Below are 22,014 nucleotides of genomic sequence, written 5' to 3' on the forward strand. Positions count from 1 at the left end.
GAGTGAAAGGGACAAAACTAAGATGCTCAGAGTAGTGGAAGTAGTAGGCTGAACAGAAGTACCATCACATCCTGAGTCCTGATTGATTCAACACTTAAGAGATTCATCAAAGCAGAATACCAGAAGTAAAGGGGCAGGACCATCATATGTTTTTAGCCTCAATAGCTGAGAAGTGGAGTTTCATCATTGAGCTGCAGGTTTAATGTCAGCTAAATAAAAAAAAACAGGCCTTTGACATCACGCTGCAGTCTCTCAGTGGTTCACAACAGCAGCTTGATACGGGAACGTCTCCTCTCTTAGCACGAGTATAAACATTTTATCATAAAAGCAGATGGGAAAAAAAAAAACTCTTCTCCAGAGTGGAAATCACAGCAGAGAGCAGAGGTTGACAGTAAAAACCACTCTGAGGACATCACAATATCAGACGCAGCTGGAGGTTATTATTATTCTCCATCTCTGAGACTGAGTGAAAAACTGATGCTGAGAGATGAAAATCATCAGCACTTGCTTTTAAATTGACCATCATGCATTTCAGCATTCATCCACTGTAATTTCAAATGGGCTTCTTAAAATAATCTAAAACACAAAGAAGCAAACGCCTCCAAATAAAAAACAAAAGGTTTTCACAGCTTCATCTTCGTTCCTGTGGAGTCTCTGACCATCATCACGTGAGTGTCAGAGTGCAGTCTAATCATTGAGAAGCAGCTTTAACAGGTCTTTCAGCTGTAATGGCTCCATATTAGATGAATGAACAGAGTAATAATGTGGATGAATGAATGTAGTAATCATGTCATGTTGTGGAGATGAATGGCGTCCTGACTGGCTGGATCCTGATGGAGACAAATCAGTGTTGAAAGAAGAAACCTTCACGTGTAACACTTTGATTGTTTGTGGATGACAAAACGTCATATATTATACATGATGCAATAAACTATGTTAATTGGGCTTGTTTTAATTGACTGTAAATTAATGTTAATTAATTAATTTTCAAATAGACTCACTGGGGATGTGTTAATGCAGGTTTTTCCCTCATTTAATAACTACTGGGGAGGAATAATATACTAAACAGTAAGTGTTTGTTTAATGAGGAACACACATACATTCACACAGACTCATGAACATCAGCTCGATAAATATTCACAGCTCTTTTCCCCCCTCGAGCTCCGAACTGTAAGCTAAAGCCAAACTAACGCTGCCTCCATCTAAAGCCTCTCTGTTAATGGATGTTGTTCTCCACCGCTGAGATAAGAGGCAATTATTATGATTCACACTGCGGTCCGATCCGAGCCCACAACTCTGACAACGAGGCTTTAGCTTCGATTACTCCGTCAACATTAGTGTACAGCACTTCACCTCAACAACGGCACAAGGTCTTCATCTGCCTCTAAATATCCACCACGGCCTGATGATTTCACTTTTTTAAAAGAGGAATAACTCTTCATTTGTAGGGCCACATTTTAGCCTGAATATTTCACATGTTAAATAAGAGAGATGTCACAACCGCATTAGATCATTTTCTAGCTGAGCTGTGAAACTTTGCTATAATTAAAGTGTTCAAGGAATTCTAAAAAAATCTTCTATCGCGTTTTCATATATCTCAATAACCACGATACAGCTAGTTTTGTGGTTGTCCGTATGCAATAACCATAATAATGGTAAAAGCTATTTTTTTTTACTCCTGTGTGACTTAAATCCTTTATATAGTTCATAGTTTCAAGGGAAATAATAGAAAAATGAATAAATATTCCAGCTATACACATACACTGTGGATCCGTGCTCCGTACAGACCCCTCCGTCTTGGTTCTGCACGCATTTGAACCCCAAATGAATTACACAGTTTAACGTTAACCATCAAAGTGCGAAATTAAGTTTATTCTTTTTTTTGTTATCTGCCAATATTCAGTAGAATATGTAATCAGGACATCTGCATTAATGCTTTTCTAGTCACCGGTTTCTGATAATGTTAGATTGTAAACAACCAATCATCATTTCCCAAGTCAGGAATCCTACGTTAGGATGTCATAAACCCTTTTCTTAAATCAAAATAATCTGCCAAAATGGCAGCAGAACTGTTAGGTCTTTAAGGCAACGGCAGTGAAGATGGGGAACAACATGAACAATGAACTATGCTGATTGGAAGGCTATTAAAACTACATGCTAATGCTTTAAAAAGCCCAATTTGGGTTTATATATAGACGGGCTAGTTCCAGTTTGGTTGGTTAATTAAGATATATGAGTTGAAAACTTTGTGTAAGGTTTCCTCTCCTCCACCGACACGATTAGAAGTTCAGTTCAGTTAATGCGGGTTTAAGAAACATAACAAAAGTTTCAGTGAATAGTTTTACAGTCCAGCTGCTAATAAAACATCAGAAGGCCTCCAGCTTTGCCTCGGTGACTCTGTGGCTCTGAGTAGTTTCTCTTTGATGAAGTAATGATCTGGTATTGACTGAGTCTGAAGTCAATTTAGGACAGTTTGTTACAGCAGTTATCATTAAGAGTCCTGATGAACAGTCATATTACACAGACTGAGCCTCACAGTGGCTCTTTACAGTCGGCCTTTAAGACTTCTATCATTCGTAACAGAGTGGTTTTGAGCTTCATACATATTTAATTCCACTGCTTTAAATGCGCTCCAGCTACTCAACAGTCATCAGAAGGCCTCCAGCTCTTTGGTCCTCTGCCTCTCCTCCTGATAGTCTTTATCCCTGCAGGCTTTGACACTTGCTACTGTGGTAGTGGGAGAGCCCTCAGCATGAAAAGCAGGTGAATTACAGTAGTGTGAAGAGGTGAAATGAGAGGGACGCCTCTCTCCAACGCCGAGTGCTGTAATCTCTGAGGAGATAATGTGTGTTGAGAGAGAGAGAGAGAGAGAGGAGCAGTTTAGGTTTCTCTCAGCTGAGCTTTGGCATTTAAGAGCCGGCGTCCCTGACACTGTGACCAGTGAAGCACAAACACGGACGACTCAAAGGGAAAAGGAGCTAAATGTTGAATACCTGCTGGACTCTGCAGACACTGAACCTCGACACCGACCCTGGCTGTGTGAGACAGACGTCTTTCCTGAATACTAAACCACTGCAGCCTCATCCTCCACGCACAAACCGGAAAACAAACGCACCTCCCTTCTGTTTCTGTCAAGCTCAACTTCTTAACAAGAGAAAACGGGTTTCACCTGGCATTTACATTTTAGGCATCCAGATTAACAGAAGCATAATCTACAAATCCTAAACAACTGACAATAAACAGTATAATTTTGTATATATATATATATATATATACAGTACCAGTCAAAAGTTGGACACACCTTCTCATTCAACTACTTTGAAGAATCTAAAATATAAAACATATTCTGGTTTGTTGAGCATTTGTTTGTTTACCACATAATTCCATATGTGTTCCTTCATAGTTTGGATGTCTTCAATATTAATCTACAATTTAGAAAAAAATAAAAAAATGAAAGAAAAACCATTGAATGAGAAGGTGTGTCCAAACTTTTGACTGGTACTGTATATATATATATATATATATATACACATTTCCCAACAAGTCGACTTGCAATATTTATGAAAAGAATATGCCATTCTGGGAAAAGATAATTTTTCCATTTATAAAAGAGTATAGTGGTGTCTTATCTCTACTGGGTTTGCAGAATAACAGCTTTGACTGGTTTCATACTGGCCCACAAAAGGAGTTTCAGCCTCAGGTGAAACAATAAAAGAAGAGAAGTCTCTTAAATCCCAACCACAATGGGCAGGAAACCATTAAGTTGACACCTGAGTGATGGGAAATATCTTTTTCATTTCAATCAGATATCTTCCTGGACACCCATCACTCACCCTCAGGCCAGTTCATCCATCCGTACTGTGTGAAGTTTGTCATTTTGCTGAAATGACAAATGGTGAGTTTGACAGCAGATAAAAGTTGGAAGCCTCAAAACGATTCTTCAAAAATATCTGGCGGTTTGAGACCTTCAATCAACACTGACGTGGTGGAGATGGAGAGGGCAGCTCATCCACTCCCATTGTCCACTTCTTTACTGTTTCTCTGAATAACAAAGTGCCCTCGGAGTCCATGACGGAGCTGGAGACCCTGAATACCGATGAGCTCCATCCATCACCTCCACAAGCAGCAGTGAACAGAAGGTCCTGCACTTCAGAGCTCTGTAAGCCCCACAAACCCAGAGTCCAGTGCTACTCAGTGTGAGCCGGGCCGACCTGTTTGTCCATTCAGAGCGTGTAGCAGTAAGCGGGATAATGAGGCTCCAGCAAGCGGTTGTTTTTGCTCCAGAGCGCTAACAATCATCCTCAAGCAGAAGACGTCAATGTTCATTTTACTAATCCGCACAACTTCTACCTCCAGTTTGACCAGAGGGGGCTTCAAAGATGCTGAGATACTTTGTATTGTTTCTTCAACTTGATAGCACAGTAGGTTTTCTCACTGTCATGAAACGCATGCTGAGTTGCCACCTCATGCTCGGTAAAAGTTATTTCAACAAAAATGAACTACAAGACCCACACTTCCGTCTCATTTGGTTAAGTTTTGAAAGCTTAATATATAATATAATTCTATCTATACACAGATACAGTCAAGACGGTTCACATAGGAACGCTTAGTAAACAAGACAAAAACTTTACAAACTGTGACTTGATAGTGGTTGAGTTAAATGGTTACGACACATTCCATATAACCACAAGGTCAACGGTTCGGCGTGAGCCTTCCAGAGGACATTAGCTGCATGTCATCTTCGCTTCGTCTTCCTCTTGTTAAACCACAACACACATTTAGAAAACACTTTAGACAAAGAATAACTTTCCCTTTAGTGTGTGTTGGATAAGTGCGTCCCAAACAGGACTTATTTAACCGATTTGTTAGCTGAAAATGAGCTTTTTTTGTACATTTTTTGAATTCACTGTCAATTCATGGCACATGCAGATAAGTATACTCATTGTGATTACAATTAATATTCATCCACTTAACCTTTACACAGTGTAATAGTTCTATTTAGCTGAATCATTGACATGCAAAGCTGTTTACATCTATGGTTTAAGATAATTAAATGTGATTACTTTAAATATGCTAGGAATTATAAACATACAATATGGACAATAATATAAAGAACTGTAGGGGTGGAAATGTAGCACATATTGGTATTTAATGAAACACATCTGCCAGTTGTGATGGAGGTTCCCCATAGAAAAGGCATATTTATATTAATAACATATGTTGTCATGAGTTCATATGAATAATGACTCAAAGTGGTAAAGGCAGAAATATTGTATTTTATTTTATACTGATCCAAAATGTTTTAAATGATAGGTTGGGGAACACTGCTGGGTGTGCAAATCATGTGATTTTGAGTATGAATATTGGGGTTCATGTAACACTTTCTTCCATCACTACAGGTTTTTTGGTTTTACCCAAGAAGGCGATCTGTCTTTAACCTTTACCGAGTACTTTTAGCTGCCAAACAAACCAGATAGTGAGAGAGAGAGAAAGATCATATCAGTAATCAGTTCATAATACACTGAAAAGCAACCTGTCATGAGAACATGTTGTAGAACATGATGGTCTAAATTTCAAACCCACCTTAAACTGAAGTTAAATGGAAAAAAAAAACACAACACATTTCACTATATAAGAAGCAGAAAAGATCATTAAAAGTTTCAGGATATTTCATACATTATTGTAAACCTGGAAATATAACCTATAGCAGTTATTTTATTGTTTTCTAGGAGTTTAACATCCCACAATGCTTTGAAGAACTAGCTTCCTCCCTGTCTTTCTGTCTGACAGCCTCCAGACTGAGACGCTCAGCACTTCTCACTGCTAACAACAACAACAACAACCGGAATATTTTTTTCCTCATCTCCAATTCTTCATCCAGCTGTCAAACACGCTCCTGCATAATGTCGATTCCTTCTGGCCTTCAACCCCTTATCCGGCAACAAAATACCAGATAACAAGATCATTAGGTGAAGCACAATCTGCAAGAATGCAGCCCACACATATTCATACGAACCAGCATCCTAATGCACACAACACTAATCTACCGCTGCCTTTGAAAGGAACGAACAATCCTCCTCCTCCTCACTGAGGCTCGTCACACTGAGCAGCGATGTGGGAGGCTGTGTGGGGAGACAGACATCAACCATATGAAGTAATAAAAAAACAGCGACGAGGAGCATTTAAAACCTTTTCATTTCTAAACCGCCAGGTTCAGCTTACATTAACGCAGACAAGAGAGTTAAAAGAAGCTGTTGAGAAACAAGATTTTTTTTTTCACCAGGGTGCAGTACAAACACTGCTGAAGCCCCCAAAACATTCACTGCGAATTGTAATGCCAGAATTTTGCAAATTAAGAGCGAAGGCTGCAGGCTACATCACTCGTACTGATGGCTCCAGGAGGAGATATGTATAATAAAATATCTGCTAATTCACTGGCTGCACTAAGTAAATAATTTGAATATATATTTGCCTGGAAATGTCTCTTAATAGAGAGCAGTAGAGCAACAAGTCTCTGTGGGGAATAAAAAAAAGAAAACACAGTTTGGCAAGAAATGTAATTGTGTTCTGTCATTCAAATAAAATACTCGACGCAAGGATATTCACATCATCAAGCACCTCGGAAAATCTAATTTATTTAAGAAAAGGAAACACTGGGGATTCATGAAATTGAAAACTATAAATTGCACCAGTAGAGGAGCTTATACTACAAACAGTTTTTATGCAAATGAGTGTTGGAGAAGCACACTGTCCATTTTGTCTTTTTTATAGGGACAATAGGAAAATTGCAACTGCTGAAATATGTTGAGTGTAAAGCTACAGCTGAGCACTACATGAATATAATCCTTACATTGTGGCCTGAGGCCAGATATAGTTTTGGCTGGTATTTGGGTTATCAAGTCTGGTCTTTCACTGTTGTCTTAAAAAGGAGATAAAACATGTGGAGGAGTTTACCTTTATGTAATAAATTGGTGCTCTCACAACCGACCTGTTTGGTTTGAACTCTGTTTGTTTGGTGTAACTGCGGTTATTTAGACTCTTGTGCAGGCCAATCAAATGGACAAAGACAGACTAAAAGGAGGATCTCTGTCCACTTCCAAACCCTCTCTAGTGTGGTTCATTTGTGGCGTGAAGGCTTAGCAGAACAAGCCAGATTGTGTGATATTAAGTGTATCATTTTAGTGCTTAACTACTATTAAATCCAACAGGCAAGCAAGCGATCTTTAGAGTGCTGCAGAAATAAGTCCTAAAACCCAGAAGTCAGCATTTTTGCACTTCCAGTTTGCTTGTCTTGAAGTCAATGGGTTTATTAAATAGATTTCTTGATAGATGCCTGAAATAAGGTCTGTGCTTAAGAGTTTAACCCTTACATGCTGTTCATATTTAATGCCTTCACAGTATGGTCCAGACCAAGAATTCCCCCATAGTAAGTGTCTATACCCAATTATAAACTACAGATCTATTTAGAATGTCTAAATAGACTATGTATCATTAATAAATGTATGATAAATGTTTCAGAGAGCAGGGAGAGTGTATTTTTTAAGTTTTACAACATTCGTTTTTGGAGAAAAACATGTACTATTACACATTATTATGTCCTGTTTTAAATAAGACATAAAAACATAAAAAATAACATTTTAAAATATTTTTATTTTTGTGTATTTTGGGTCACTTTAGGAAAAGTCATCAAATTTCAGGCTAAAAGAATGACGTTTAGGGGATTTTTACAGCTGTCAAATGTCAAAACGGGTCAAATTTGACCCGAACAGTATGTAAGGGTTAAGAGATTTCAACATGTTGTTCTACAACATAAAATGCATCAGTAAATACTCTCTAAATACAGCTTTTAGGTGTCATAAAAACGGTGGTTGTCTAAATGACAATACTAAACGTCATCACAGTGACTAATCCTCCTTTTCAGCCTTGTTGTGTATACTCGCGATCATGTGACTGTGGCGTAGTTCCTTTAAAGCCTCAAGTTAGCTTTTTACTTCTGCTGATTGTATTTCACTTCAAAAATCATAAATATGGTGTTCATTTGTGAAGATTATCGTGCTGAACAATACATGTAAGTATCATATATTATTATTAGTATCATTATTTTCTGTATAATCAAAATCTAGTGGAATAATCCCATAAAACCTGACAGTGATAATTGATACCTGCCATAAACCTCTTCTTCTACTAAGGGGAAAAAAATGGTTAAAATCCTAAACTGTGTGTAGTGTGAAAAATTGAATATTTCATTACCAGGCCATATCGCCCAGCCTTATTGTCTAGCCCTGACTTATGTACCTTTAAATCCTACACTCACATAATCAAAGAGCAGATACCAGGCTGCTTGTCCCGCTCTTTTATCTACATTATATCTACTTACGCCAAACTGCAGCGGCCGCTCCAATTCAACAACACGAGGCAATACTGCACGTCTTTACCTCGTTTATTTAAAAGCTCTTCCGTAACATCACTAATCTATGAACCACGGTTGTGGGAAAGAAGAAAAGATCTATCTGACTGATCTTGTTAAGGTGAGGAGAAACACGATTCCAGTAACTGGAGGCCAGCTGCAGCCATTGGAGCCGCCAAGCTAAGAAGATCACACCCCAGACGAAGTCCTTTACACCCTCACCATAACAGCTGGTCCATGGAGACCTCTCTGCACTGCCACTGCAATAACACACAGTTTATATCAGCTCCAAAAGGAGAAAATATAGGATTTTGTGACCAAAGACAACTATGGAGCTATCTCCCTGTCTGTATGTGTGTGTGTGTGTGTGTGTGTGTGTGTGTGTGTGTGTGTGTGTGTGTGTGTGTGTGTGTGTGTGTGTGTGTGTGTGTGTGTGTGTGTGTGTGTGTGTGTGTGTGTGTTCTTCACACTTTCACTAAACCACAACAGCAGCCGGAGTCCAAGCTTCTACAGTTTTACTCCACAGACGTCCTCCCGTGGGAGACATTAGCAGATAAGTGCTCTTTAAAAAAACTTCTCTGCAGATTATTTGATGTTCTCCATCTTCTCCTGCCGATCAAACACTCTGAGCTCAGCTTCTCCCGAGGCTGGAAACACAAAGGCTATCCCCTTTAACTAACTAAGAGGAGAGTTTCTGTCCATTCCAGAAGTTGTGGAGAGAAGCGTTGATGCAGCACTTTCACACTGAAATACTAAACCCTCACAGGACGGGGTAATTGGGGGGTAGTTGGAGGAAAAGTCGTGACAGACTCCAATTAGGGGCATCGGTCAGAAATATAAGCTATGGTGGTGAATATCTTCTGTCAAAGCTTGGGGGACACATCTGCCTCTGAGCAGATTGTTCTTGAAAATGTCTGATGTGAAACTTTAGTACCAAGAGATGAAGCTGCCTGTTGCATGGATAGTAAAACTTCTGCAATCTGAAAAATCCACCAATTTCATTTTACAGGAAAGAAAAAGAGAGAACGCAACATTTACACCAGATAACAAATCAAACTTTCGCTGCAACCCATCGATTTTTTCCGCCCATTATTACTTCAATCTTAAAGAAAGAACAAAGTTATCTTTTTTATTTTTCTAGTATTTCTTTTTAAAAAAAGGGGAACTTATTCTCCATCTTCTTGTACAATCTCTTTAAAAAAATGAACATTGGGGGTTCAGCCATGCACTGAGAATTAACACGGAAATGTATATTTGATCTGATATTGCTTTGGCCTTTCCAAAAACTTCAATGTCTCTCTAAACTAATTTCAGCTAATTAGCTAAAGCTGAAATATATTTTTTGTTCATTTTGACAGACAGAAATGCACAATTACGGAAATATTTAAAGAACAATCGTAATGGACAAAACCGACAGAAGCGTGAGCTATATCGAGCGTTACCTTTAAAATAGCTTATCAGGGAGCCGGCTTCATTGATCAGTAACAAAAACTGGGAGAAAACAAACGTAAGATATTTCGGTACATTAAGTTTCTTTTTAAATTATCACCTTTAACCTTTTCTTTGCTGCACGGATATGAGATGACGCAGATTTTTATACCAACACAAATATTCTCCCAAACTGTAAAGGGCAGTGTACCTGCACGCACGGTTTCCTGCCATTCGCATCTAGAAAATGTTGGATGGACACGGACTCCCACAAAAAGGGTGTGTCTGATGGTGTGACATCACTTTAACACTCGCATCAAGCATAAATCAAGCTGTTCAGATAGAACTGATAAACCACTTCACACCAAAAGACACTCTCAACTTCCTGTCAGACGACGCTGTTGGTGATGATGATGGTTTGGGAGCAGGATTGTAGGAACAGAACAGTATTACACACATTAGTTCTCTGTCTGTCTTAAATGTAATCTTTATTTCCTGAAGGTTGAAGTAGTTTATCTCCGAGCTGATAATTCACAGAAATGTAATTTTCTTTGCTGTTTCTTTCTCCGGGTGAGATATTCATCACTCTGCTGTGATATGATCACTCAAGACCTGAAGCGTTCCTGCAGCTGCTTTCTGCTCCACGAGGTCCAGCATCAGGCGATCCTGGTAACGGTTTCATGTAGCGCCGATATAACAAAGGCTGTGTGTGAAATTTCTCCCACGATAACTTATTAACTACTCCCTATCTAATAGACCAGTGGTTCTCAAATGGGGGTACGTGAAGGCACTCCAGGGGGTACGTGAGATTTAAAAAAATATATATTTAAAATTAGCATCCATTCAAAAATCCTTTAAAAATAGTTATTTAATAAATAAGTGTAAGTTCATAAACTGAATTTAATGCCACAATGCAATCTTCAGTGTTGACAGTTTAATAATCAGACACTGATGGTGCTTAGTATTACATCTTTTTTTCAACCAACAAATGCTTTGCGCTGGTTAGGGGGGTACTTGGCTAAAAAAGTATTTCACAGGGGGTACATCACTGAAAAAAGGTTGAGAACCACTGTAATAGACCCTTGATAGTTCACTCTATAGTCTGCAGTACATTGATATGTGGAATAGTTAGGAAAAAGTAGTGTACATGCCATGGTTACTTCTTACCATGTTCCACTGTAAGCAAGTAGGGAGAGATTTTAGACACTGCCAATTAGGGTAAAAATAAAGGTTTGTCTTTTTCAGTTGAGATATAACGGTGAAAAACAGGTAAAAAACATTTGGTGTGGAAGATGTGTTCAGTGAAGTCTTTCAAAATGTCCTCCATAGGTTTCAAAAAACAATAAATGCTTAGCTATGCATTAGCAAAACAGCGAGAGATTGTAAACAATGTATCCCAGCATCCCACACTGCTTGGAAAAAGCCGTAGTCGCATTTGCATTTGCATGAATCGGCGCTTTGCATGTGACGGCAGAATGCAATGCGTGGTTACAGTTTGATTAAACATGCATACATTTAACCAAAACATTCCATAGTATTACTTTTTTTTATGTGTAATTCCTCCCCAAATAAGTTAAAAGGTAAGATTTGTAAATCAAAATTGTGTCACATTTCCAAAACTCCCGAGCTTAACATCCCTTGGAAAATTTCTGGAAATGTACAGACCCTTTACAACCCTAGTGGTGACATCTTTCAAGTAACGCATAACCATTTGATCCATTGCTAATAAATACATATTGATTGGTTTGAACTAGCTTGCATCCTTTTAATAACCTCATCAAGCTCATGATCATTTGAATTTAGTCAAAGCTTCTTGGAACTGAAGTTTATTCCATAGTAATTCTTTAAAAGTAGGCTGTACTGACACTGACAGATCCAACCAATAGAAGCTGTTCCTTAAACTTTCACTTTTTGACAAGGCATTAATATTTATACGAGTGCAGTCGTGCAGAAAGTCAGTACTCCCGGAGCTGAACATGAACACACACACTCCCTCAAAAGCCAGCGGGTGGTGAAATTGTAGAAGCAGTTGAGAATGTCACAGCAGGGAAACAGACAGGGGAAACTATTAGCTACTCATCCTCGTTCCTCCTCTCGCCCTAATCCTCCTCTTCCTCTTTTTTCTCTCCCTCCTTTCCACTATCTTCAACACTCTTTTACATTCCTCTCCTCGTTTTCTTCCTCTCTCACTCACTTCTGTCCCTGTCTCCTCTTCTCACGTTCCATCATACCTGCTGTCCTCCCTGTCATCCTCCTCCTCCTCCTCCTCCTCCTCCTCCTCCTCCTCCTCCTCCTCCTCCTGCTTCAAATCATCTCAAAGATGTGAGGCTGTGCGTCCAGAAAGCAGATGGTGGCCCGTATACACACACACACACACACACACACACACACACACACCACACACCACACACACACACACACACACACACACACACACACACACACACACACACACACACACACACACACACACACACACACACACACACACACACACACACACACACACACACACACACACACAGCAAAGTCACTCAGGGGTAAAATGGGAAAGGCAGCAGCAAATGTCACTGCAGTTGTGAGAAACACACAGAGGGAATACAGCTACCAGACAGCCTGCAGACTCTGACCCCTAAACTTTATCCTCTCATACTTTATACGGCTCTTCCTCCACTTCTTTCCTCCTCTCCTACCCTCCTCCTCCTCCTCCTCCTCGTTTTCACCTTAGTGCTTTGCTCAGATTAAACTCCGTCTTGTTGTGTTGACATTCAGCCGACTTCCGTCTTTAATGGCCACTGACTCAGCTCTGTCCTCCTCTCTAATACAAACTGAGCGGTCCTGCATCTTCTCATCAGCAGTCGCTGCAGATTCATGGCCACAGGGTTCATAAAAATACACGAAAGAGAAAAACGGAAAACTCTCAGAATCTACTAACTCAGTATGTCCGACTAAACCTTTACCCATCGGAAACCTCCGAATTGGGGGTAGAAGATTGCTCCCCGAGCAATCTGACACTCACTTCATGCAGTGATTGGTCGTGTTGAGGTGAGAAATGAGCCAGACTTTGAAGTTTCCCGTCCTAGCTCTCCTTTTCTTCATTTTGTACAGAACTTCTATGGTCACTTTTCGCACGCACAACAGAGCATTTAAAAAAAAAGAAATGTAACTTATAATTTATATATTTTAATTAGTTGCCTTGTGTGGAGAACTTTGTGACTTGGGTTTTGAAATGTGATGGACAACACAAAAGAAAAAAATATTATTATCATTTTATATATTATGATGCTTCCACTATTTATCTTCTGACATTCCGTGAGGTAGAATGTTTAACTTTGTATACGAATAAATCTTAATGATAATGATTAAACTGGCTAAACTTTTCTCTACCACCCCCCCCGAGACCAAAGTTTTAACTTTTCATACAAGCTATCTAACTTGAAGTTTGATTTGAACTTCCCATGCTAGCTCCCCATTGATCATTCTGTGAAATAAGACTTTCCTTTCGTAAAGACAATCTGTTCCTCGTGAAATGCTAATCCACAGTAATAAAAAAAGAGACTGAAAGAGCACATTGACCTCGATAAATAATGCAGTTATGTTAAGTTTAATGTCCCCAGTAAAATATCCAATTACAACATCATAACTAATGTATCTGCTGGCGTAAATAGAGTTGTAAGTGTGAAATCCATTTGTCGTTCGGGTCTACTGTCTCGGAGTGACGGAGTATCATGACCTCAGCAGATGAAAGCCGATATTTGAGGCAAGCCGTCTTTGATGACGCCAGCGCCATGTGATGAATGGCTTCATATTTTTTGAGGAGACAGACTCCTTCTGGGGACGGCCTCGAACAAACACAGTCCAGCAGGTTCCAATATCAAACGGACGGACTGCAGTCCTCTGTCAGCTCCTCACTTAACTACCTGTTCCTGGGTTAATAAATCCAGATTCATGACTGGTGGCTCCACATCCCGTAACCTTGACTTCATCAGGTCCCGTTCATGGCTCCATTGTGCCTGCACTCATTTCCATAAATGACACTAAAGAAGAAATATGAAAGGGAATTTATCCTCGGCTACTTCCCCTCTTCCTCATCCCGGCTCTCGCTGATGCTGCCCTCCCATGAATCATAAAGGACCGGGAGGTTTGCTGAGAAGTTCCCTGAACACCAACCTGTAAATGGGGCTTTGTTCTTCTCAGTGCAAACAAGCAATTCACTGAGAAGCAATAAATTCCCACGAGACAAGCCCTGGTTCACACTCTCCATCCTCAGCATTTCCTTCAGCACATTAATCCTGGAGCAGATGAGGGATAATTCATGAGCTCAGAGATTTAATCAAGCACCTCTAATATTCCCCCGGAGCCTCCACAGTTTAAATAACCAACTCTTTCTTAAGGCAACGAATTGCCTTCAATGGGTGACTAATAACACCCACGGATTTTGCCGTTCAGCCTCCAGCATCTCAATAATTTACTGTAACTCGTAATAAATCCCTCCACGGTCTGCAGCAGCGGAATAATCAAACCGTTCCTTCAACAGCCATGTAAATAACCAAACCACGCAGATTTTACAGACTAATTAACAGAGACACTGGTCAGCAAGTTCACGGCACAGAAAATGTGATTGCCTGTCCGTCATGTCAGCCCTCATGAAGTTTAATCACAGAACAACGGGGAAGAGGCTGTCTGAATATGAATGAATTTCAACTGACTCACAGACTTTCAAGCAGGACTAAGAAAGTAAACTGACCTCCAAGTTGAAATTTCTTTAGTTGTAAGTTTAGAAACTTGAGGACGGACTGGTAAAGTGGTTTCTCAAGTGAGTCAACGTCATTTAAAACGCCCAGGGACGAGGGCGAAAATGCAAATCAGCACGCAGACACGTAGGAGTGTAGAGGTATTATCTGTCATTAGGCTTGGATTAAAAGTCATTTAGTGTTCCTTCAGATTATCTGCCATCAGGCTATGATTATAGCACACACTCCAGTGGCTCTAAATCAGCTCAGAGGGGAGATAAACACCTCAAGGAAGACTGAGAGAGAGAAAGAATGCTTAAAGATGAATACTGGGAAAATTGCCTTTTTCTGACTGATAATGTGATTGCTCTTTAAAAGGTAACTAGTCTCAAGAAGTTCAACTACAGGTCTTTATATTAAACAATATACGACTGAGACAAGAATCATAAATGTATATTGTTCCCACATGAATACAATCTGATAAAGTCTTGCAGTTTTTCTCTTTTAACACCCAGAGAGCATGTTAAGCAGATGTTCTTTCTGTTCTTACGTAAAAATACAGTTTTAACTTTAATCAGCTAACATTTCAGGTGACATTTGTCAGCATAGGTGGTGAAATGAGAGGTTGAGTGAGTTTATCATTGAACGTTTTAACAGCAGCTCGATGGTTCATCAGCTACACTTCTCTCAGGAATGACTTCAGACCAACCTCTAGGGCTGTAGGAATGTCCGTTTTTTAACATTCAAAGCTTTTTATTGAGGTTTCTACAGCTTTAAATGACTGTCCTTTTATTCTAAAAGGTCATCACCCCCAAAAAAAATTGTTATTGAATTTATTAACAGTGACTGACCGAATAAAACAGGCGCGTGCCTCGTTTATGTTCAGCAAACAGGAGAGCACAGTGAAAATGTTGCTTTTGAAAGGCTAAATGACAACAAAAATGGATTGCGGAAGAATATTTCGTTACATAAAAACATGTTCATTTTGGAAATGATTACATCTATCTTTTTTCAAAAAATGTTGACCTTTTGACTTTACAACGCTGTTAAGATATTATAAATGTTTGGATCACACAAGTCTCTGTCCTACGCAGCCACCATTGGAATTAAATTCTACAAATGGTAAAATACTAATAATATTATTGTAGCCTGATCTTTATCGCAACTGTGCAGAAATATGGGGATTAAACATATTAAAATAAACTGTGCAGCATTTGAATGTTGATATAGAATTGAATCGTTGTGGATTTAGCTTCGGGCTGTTCGTTAGTGCTGCTGCTGAACCGACACAAAGAAGTGAACTGTTAATGTATCCACCAAGGAAAAGAAAATATTGTAGAGACAAGATTAGCTTACAGAAACCCGAAACTCTGTTTTAGACGCTAGGGAGAGCTATTCAAATGATTAACCTAATCATACAAAACATACAGATTCTGGAGAAATCTTTTTCTGCAGACACTTGAGTGCAGCATCTTTCTTTTATTCACTGCTGTTCAGGAGAAAGTTCATATTTCATTGTTTTGATTTGTCACACCTAATATGGACATTTTAGCAGATAAAACAAATATATATATAGAGTGTGTCTTATAAAAAGCAGCTCCACTTACAGAAGTGATTTAAGCCCTGCTGCTCAGATGCTGAATTATTGTGGGAGTAGAAACACAAATATCAAACCTCTCAGGAGGTATTTCAGCGCCCTCATTTCACTCTGATAAACAGCTTCAGCCAGACCTTGCCCCGAGCTCTAGAAACAAATGAAATGTGGAGAGCAAAGTCGGCGTGGACGATTATTAAGTGAATGATGTACTATAGGTGGGCTCCTTTTGGGAATAAACGGCTGAAGGACACCTTATTGGTTTCAGGGAGCTGTGTTTGTTTTTGGTTATGGCTTTTTAAATGTCAGAATCCCCTTCGGGTATGAAAGCTTTTCCATCAAGACGATAATGTTTTAATTTGGCTCTCTGCAGCTTCTGATGACTTTTCATTTCATCGTTCCTCTCAAGACCAAAACCCTCAACTGTGATTTACTTTCTTAAATGCTGTAAAATGTCTGTGTATTTATCTGCCCATCTGCTACTGATGAAGAGGTCATTGTTAATCTGCTAAGTATTGATTCATCCTCAATTCAGCAATATCATTATCATTGTTGCCCTTGTACTTGTCTAATCAGGTAACAGTCTCAGTCCCCCGTCCTTCCCCTTCTTTAACAACTAACGTACGAGTTGAACACTTTTGCATCCATTGTGAAGTATTTGGGGGGATTTGTTACGTTTTTAGACTTTGTGTGTGTGTTGTTTATCTTTTCCCAGCTGCAATGACCCATTTCCTCCCACACAAGGAACATTAAAGTTTAATTTCCTCACATCTTCTCATTCGCTTTCTTTCTCACACAAGTCTTCTCTTTAAATCGATCCATCCTGAATCCTCCTCAGTCAATAACGACTTCATTCTTTACATCTGTTTAATGAAATAACCCCTAGGGTACTTACAAACCTTACATGGGTTATAGTAACCTCATTGTTTAATGACACTGTTAACACTGTTAGCTCTATCTGGCTTTCTCAATTTCGTTTCAGAACACCTTTAATTTTAAGTTTAACTCCACACAATTTACCAGCAAGAGCTTCTTTCAAGAATCCTCAATTTCTGTACCAGTGTTCAGCAGTCACATGCAAAGAAAACCATAATTGAAGAGGTGGGGGACCAATTTTGCACCCACAGGAGCCACTTCTAAAGCCTTATTATAATATAAACAACTAACAGCCCGCTGTGACATTGTTCTTTCTTTCTCTATCATACTTTCTTTTCCTCTATAGGAAGCTCATTACTTTATCACCACCACTCCATCCACCTACACATATACTGCACACCAGAGAACAATATGCTGAGAAGGAGGAGGCATTCTGGGAAATTAAGTGTAAGTGACTTTAGACTCTTAACACATTAGAAAAGTATTCATCGAACTTCACTGATGGATTTGATGAAACAGCAGGCGTTAGTTCGAAGGTATTTCATCAGAGCAATTTGATTTAGTTATTATAAACTGCCATGAAGATTTCAACATATATATAGTCAACACACACAGAGAAAAATTCTATCAGTTGCAGACTTGTGCGTAAAGTTAACAGCAATTATTCTTTCTTGAAGATAATTGTACATTCTTTAAGAGGACCAAATGTGAATTGTATACCTTGAGAGTGAGGGGATTTGTTATCAGTAAGGACACTTTGGTCTTTCCACACTTTTTCAAGGTGTAAAGTGTAAGAATCAAAGTTACTACACTTAACTTCTAACTGGTTATGGAACTGTCTCATAAAACAGTGAGACAGTACAGTAGCCTTAAGCTTTAGTTTTTAAGCATGTGGTTAAAAGCTTGAGAAAGCATTATGTCTGAGATAAAATAGTGAAAAAGTAAAATATAAAGAAAAAGTAAAAGTTTTCTGCAGCCTAATGAGTCATAACCAAAGACAGTACTGTCTTCTTGCATCACAGCAGGCTCAAGGCTGAAGTGTTTGAAACACAGCAGGCTTGTATACGTGTTCAGATCAGAAGCAGTAGTAAACGCAAAGTAACCAAAGGATCAGGAGGATTTCTAAAGGCATCAGAGGAAAAGCACCAGCTAACAATACAGCAAAGCTAATTAAATCCAGTAATTAATACAGACCTGAATTCAAAGTACTGCGGTGCTCGGAGGAACCGTGAACTAAATCAGAACAAAACAAGTTATACGACGACAAAACTTTCTAAAGGGCACAATTAGAGACACAGCTAAGAAGCAATAAACAGTAAAGAAAGAAGAAACACAGCCGTCTCTAATGAAAGAAACTTCTAATGAAAGAAACCTCTAATGGCATCACTATTGTTATCCAGGGAAGGTCTGCTGTATTCAGACTCGTTTTGATTCAATTCCATGATTTAAATCTTACAATACAAAATCTATGACAGTCGGCATCTCCATTAAAACAATTTAAATGTACACTCATGGGACATAAACAGCGACAACAGCGCTCTGAAACCCATTTTTTCCAGGGGAAGCTGTGAACCATCAGACCTTAAGAAAAACATTGTCACTACAGTTAGCTATAGTACACAAAAATGTAATCTAGTTACCTCATCTTTCATTTTTTCTTATTTTGCTTATTCAGGTGCAGTTTGCATTCATTTAATTAATTACGTCATCAGGAATAAAGTGGTCTAATATTTAAGAATTATAGTCCAAATCAACCCGACTGGTTTTCCATTATATTTTCATATTTTGGGCCCTATGATTGTGAGAAAGGTGTTAAGTAGCATTATATTTGGTATTAAAAAGGTCTTTAATTCAAAACCTGACCCTGCATCCCTCAGCAGACTGTTAGGTGTGAATGCCTAAAGTTAGAAAAACAGAAAAGGAAATATCCACAAAGAGAGGACGTTCAATCTCATAGATCTCTCCAATAATTAGTCATTTTTGTAATGCATTAACTCCCAACACGACAACAAACTACTTTTCACATTCAGCGAAAAGTCCTACTTTTCCCATAAAGCACATTCACCCCCACAACAGAACAGGCATACACTTGTTTTTACATTCAGCAGATGCTTGTCCTTCTTAGGAGCACCTTAAGGTTGAGTTCTGCTGAAGGACACTTCAACATTTGGACAGGAGGAGCCGGGGATCAAACCCACCAACACTTTGATTAATGGCCAACCGGAGCTGCTGCTGCCCAGCCAACCTATTCTTAAATGTCACCGTGTTTATTTTACATAAACCAAAACACAAGGTTGAACTACTACGACCATGAGTCACATTTGCTCATAGTTTTTTTCAAACCTTTAAGGAATCATTTTGTATTTTCCTCAGAGAAAAGAAGTGTAAAGAAAACCTCACATTGTTCCTTGAACGTCTAAACTAACCTGCAGCACACTTGAGTAAAATAGGCAAATCACTGTTTCTGGCAGCTCAAAGGCATATTTTTTTTGTTTACATGGAAGTAACTTGGCCGCTGGTCTCAGAGCTGCTAACCACACAGCGACTCTCTCATGCTGTAATATTGGAAGGCGATTAAACGCAGAGTGACTTTAGCGCCCTGCGGGGTAGCTTGTTTCACACACTGACTTCCATGAATCTCATCACTAGTGACTCGCTCCTTCGCTGCTCCGGCTAAGGAGTCATCAGGGCGCCATCTGTGGCTGCTAAAATATGTATTTCTACTTTGTTGTCATTTAGTACCACCTCCGTAATGAACAGTGAGCTGTCTGCAGGGGGGTGGTGGGGGGGGTCAGACTGTGAAGCTAAGTCTGAAACCCACGGCTGGGATCTATCAACCACTGCAGTCCTAACTTGCTGCTGAGGTTTATGGTCTGTGCATGATGAGTGTGCTGCTGGGTCAGGCCGGGCGAGATAAACACATAGACAGAGAGACAAAGAGAGAGAGAGAGAGAGAGAGAGAGAGAGAGAGAGAGAGAACGATCGAGGCAAAGAAAGACAAACCAAAACTAAAGAGGAAGCATAAGAACAGCAGCCACCACACTGAACAAAACAGAAACTGATACTTAAGGGCCGATACCAGTGTTAAACTCCACTTTATCTTTACGTAGCAATTTGTTTGCTGCTATTTAATGCTCTGAATATACGAGTTAGCGCCTTTAAATAAAGTGTATCAAAGTAAGAACGAGACATTCTCTCTCAGGGGAAGTTTTTTTTGCCTGATATACAAATAGAAAAGATGTAAATATGTTAAATACTGGTAGCTATAAGTTTTAACAGTAACCATATCAGCTGAAACCAAATGTAAACACCTTCAGATGGTGGAACGCGGAAGTGAGCAGCAGGAAAGAGAATACATGCAGAGAAAGATTGAGGGATATGGACATGAAACAGGAATACAAAAAATACATAGATATAAAGGTAGAAAGGATGGAGGAGGGAAAAGAGGAAGAATTGGGAAGAAAGAGCTCCACAGCAGCAGGAGGGCTGAGATCCACGTAGAAGAGAGGAAAGAGAAAGGTAGTGGGCATGAACAGAAATGAAGACAAATGTATCGGGAGGAAAGAGGAGGAAAAGAAGCTGACAGAAAACAACAGGAAGAGGAAAAATGAGCCAGAAAGGAGAGGACTAAAAGTTTGCAGCAGATCTGAGACAGAAACAGCCGAGGAGGAACAGCAGGAGGGAAGACAAAGAGAATCAAATGCTTTAGAGAGACTGTAGATGTTAGGATGAGGGACTTTACTCTAACTGAATACGTTGCCTTCATTAGACTCTTGTCTCCTCCTCACTCATCTCCTCATTCATCCATCTGTCTAACTGTCTCTCTCATTGTCTCATTATCTTACAGCCCAACTGTTGTAAAGTTGTACTGCAGCAGCAAGTTCAGACTCAAGAACACTTTTTGTACAATTATGCTGAGGTGAGAAATTGGGGAATATTTTGTGTGAATCGTTTCAAACATTAATTCAGAAGGAATTCAGCCTGACAGATTCCCCTCCACTTGAACTTGAGGTTTTAGTTTTGACTGCACAGCATGAGTTTCATATATTACCTGTGGGGGGTTTAACAGGTTGAAAGACAATACAGCTGGGTGTGATAAAAGAAAGACGCAGAAGCAGATGAGAGGCCAGGTAGAGAGAGGAGGAAGATGGGGAAAATGGCATTCTGCACACCTAACATTATCTTTAACAGCAAAGGCAGCGAAGCCGAGAGAAAAAAAAAGGCAAACACAGGTGAATAAAGAAGAGAAAAGAGGACGAGAAACAAACGCACACGGGACCATTGTGCCGTGGAAGAGGGGAGCGAAACAGTGGAGGGATGGAGGACTTTTTCCACCATCTGTTTCGACTACAGAGAGGCATACATCACTGCGCTCTCTCTCCTACCTTTCTCTCTCTCCTCCTCTCTCGTTACAGAAACACCCCACTTCATATTCACACACTGACACAGCTTCAGACCTGCAAACTGCCTCAATGTAAAACATCAACCACACTTGAATGAAGAAAATGAAGAAAATGGCATTTCTTCATTTGCAGAATGAAACCAGCAACCTCTCAGTCCCAGACCAACATCCCTAACCTGCATACAACCTTTATTTTCTCTCACACACACACACACACACACACCTTCACGCTCTGGCTTGCTCTTTGGAGTATATATATATGCGTGTGCACAGACGTGGCTCGGTCCCAGGATGCTCATCATGCTGCACTGAGCACCAAATTAACCAGAAAGAAAACAGATAACCTTGTTTTATGCACACAGTGGATTAACTGGCTTCTGAATAGTGGCGACAGTGCTTCTTTTTTAGCCCTCAGAGGATACAAACACACAGCTGAGACCTTTCACTGCCAAACATCTCAGCTGTGCAGTGAATCAAGCACATTCTTTGTGCAGCAGCATCCTAGAATGCAACGCTTATATATACAGGAGCTTAAAGTAGAGTCAAATAAATGAAACAAGGTGAGGAGGTTGCA

General features: G+C 39.6%; 1 protein-coding gene across 1 annotated transcript in view; it reads right to left on the reverse strand.

Moving 5' to 3' along the window:
* LOC129117100 (contactin-associated protein-like 4) overlaps positions 1–22,014 on the reverse strand; it is a 97,182-nt gene that overhangs the window by 74,757 nt on the left and 411 nt on the right.

The sequence above is a fragment of the Anoplopoma fimbria genome, chromosome 3 (assembly GCF_027596085.1).
Source record: "Anoplopoma fimbria isolate UVic2021 breed Golden Eagle Sablefish chromosome 3, Afim_UVic_2022, whole genome shotgun sequence".
Lineage (NCBI taxonomy): Eukaryota > Metazoa > Chordata > Actinopteri > Perciformes > Anoplopomatidae > Anoplopoma > Anoplopoma fimbria.